Source organism: Petromyzon marinus, unplaced genomic scaffold (genome assembly GCF_048934315.1).
Source record: "Petromyzon marinus isolate PM22_M1 ecotype Great Lakes invasive population unplaced genomic scaffold, UKy_Petmar_22M1.pri1.0 PM_G_Scaffold_52, whole genome shotgun sequence".
NCBI lineage: Eukaryota > Metazoa > Chordata > Hyperoartia > Petromyzontiformes > Petromyzontidae > Petromyzon > Petromyzon marinus.
Window position 1 is genome coordinate 1077501 of NW_027423005.1, and position 2500 is coordinate 1080000.

Below are 2500 nucleotides of genomic sequence, written 5' to 3' on the forward strand. Positions count from 1 at the left end.
CATGAGGTTACCATTGTCCATACAATAGTGCAGGTGCGATGGAAATCTTTTCTCGTTTTGGTGCGTGCTACATTTTTACGGATAGACCCCGTGAAACGCTAGAAATTGGCGGGGATGTGTCTCTTGTGGCTCACGGGGCTGTTAGGGTGGCACAGAAATCCCTCGGAATGGGAAAACGGGTCATTTTCGTGTTGCCACATTGCATGCGAACGGCATGAAACTTCCAGAGGCATTTGCAGCAGGAATGCATGTGCAGTCAAAAAAGTGAATATTTTTCACGGATAGACCCCGTGAAACGCTAGAAATTGGCGGCGATGTCTCTCTTGTGGCTCACGGGGCTGTTAGGGTGGCACAGAAATCCCTCGGAATGGGAAAACGGGTCATTTTCGTGTCGCCACATTGCATGCGAACCGCATGAAACTTCCAGAGGCATTTGCAGCAGAAATGCATGTGCAGTCAAAAAATTGAATATTTTTCACGGATAGACCCCGTGAAACGCTAGAAATTGGCGGGGATGTGTCTCTTGTGGCTCACGGGGCTGTTAGGGTGGCACAGAAATCCCTCGGAATGGGAAAAAACGGGTCATTTTCGTGTCGCCACATTGCATGCGAACCGCATGAAACTTCCAGAGGCATTTGCAGCAGGAATGCATGTGCACTCAAAAAATGTGATATTTTTCACGGAGAGACCCCGTGAAACGCTAGAAGTGGGCGGGGATGTCTCTCTTGTGGCTCACGGGGCTGTTAGGGTGGCACAGAAATCCCTCGGAATGGGAAAACGGGTCATTTTCGTGTCGCCACATTGCATACGAACCGCATGAAACTTCCAGAGGCATTTGCAGCAGGAATGCATGTGCACTCAAAAAAGTGAATATTTCTCACGGATAGACCCCGTGATACGCTAGAAATTGGCGGGGATGTCTCTCTTGTGGCTCACGGGGCTGTTAGGGTGGCACAGAAATCCCTCGGAATGGGAAAACGGGTCATTTTCGTGTCGCCACATTGCATGCGAACCGCATGCAACTTCCAGAGGCATTTGCAGCAGAAATGCATGTGCAGTCAAAAAAAAATTGATATTTTTCACGGATAGACCCCGTGAAACGCTAGAAATTGGCGGGGATGTGTCTCTTGTGGCTCACGGGGCTGTTCGGGTCGCACAGAAATCCCTGGGAATGGGAAAACGGGTCATTTTCGTGTTGCCACATTGCGTACGAACCGCATGAAACTTCCAGAGGCATTTGCAGCAGGAATGCATGTGCACTCAAAAACTTCTATATGTTTCACGGATAGACCCCGTGAAACGCTAGAAATTGGCGGGGATGTGTCTCTTGTGGCTCACGGGGCTGTTAGGGTGGCACAGAACTCCCTCGGAATGGGAAAAGGGGTCATTTTCGTGTTGCCACATTGCATAGGAACGCCATGAAACTTCCAGAGGCATTTGCAGCAGAAAGGCACGTGCACTCAAAAATTTTAATATTTTTCACGCATAGACCCCGTCAAACGCTAGAAGTTGGCGGGGATGTCTCTCTTGTGGCTCACGGGGCTGTTAGGGTCGCACAGAAATGCCTCGGAATGGGAAAACGGGTCATTTTTGTGTGGCCACATTGCATAGGAACGGCATGAAACTTCCAGAGGCATTTGCAGCAGGAATGCATGTGCACTCAAAAACGTCTATATTTTTCACGGATAGACCCCGTGAAACGCTATAAATTGGCGGGGATGTCTCTCTTGTGGCTCACGGGCGCTGTTAGTTAGGGTCGCACAGAAATCCCTCGGAATGGGAAAAGGGGTCATTTTCGTGTTGCCACATTGCGTACGAACGGCATGAAACTTCCAGAGGCATCTGCAGCAGAAATGCATGTGCACTCAAAAACGTCTATATTTTTCACGGATAGACCCCGTGAAACGCTAGAAATTGGCGGGGATGTGTCTCTTGTGGCTCACGGGGCTGTTAGGGTCGCACAGAAATCCCTCGGAATGGGAAAACGGGTCATTTTCGTGTTGCCACAATTGGCATACGAACGGCATGAAACTTCCAGAGGCATTTGCAGCAGAAATGCATGTGCACTCAAAAACGTGAATATTTTTTCACGGATAGACCCCGTCAAACGCTCGAATTTGGCGGGGATGTTTCTCTTGTGGGTCACGGGGCTGTTCGGCTCGCACAGAACTCCCTTGGTCCACCTGATTCGTGCATACAGGCAGCAACTAAAACTCTGTAAACCTGCTGTGAGGACATCTAAACAGTGGACCAGTGAGGCTGTGGAAGATTTGCGGGCGTGCTTAGACTGTACTGACTGGGATATGTTCACGACTGCTACCAATAGTCTGGATGAACTCACAGAGGCTGTGTACATCAGCTTCTGTGAGGACTGCTGTATCCCAACACGTACCAGGGTGAACTTTAACAACAACAAGCCCTGGTTCTCAGCAAAGCTCAAAAGGTTGAGGTTGGAGAAGGAGGAAGCGTTTAGGAGTGGGGATAGAGACAGATTCAAGGA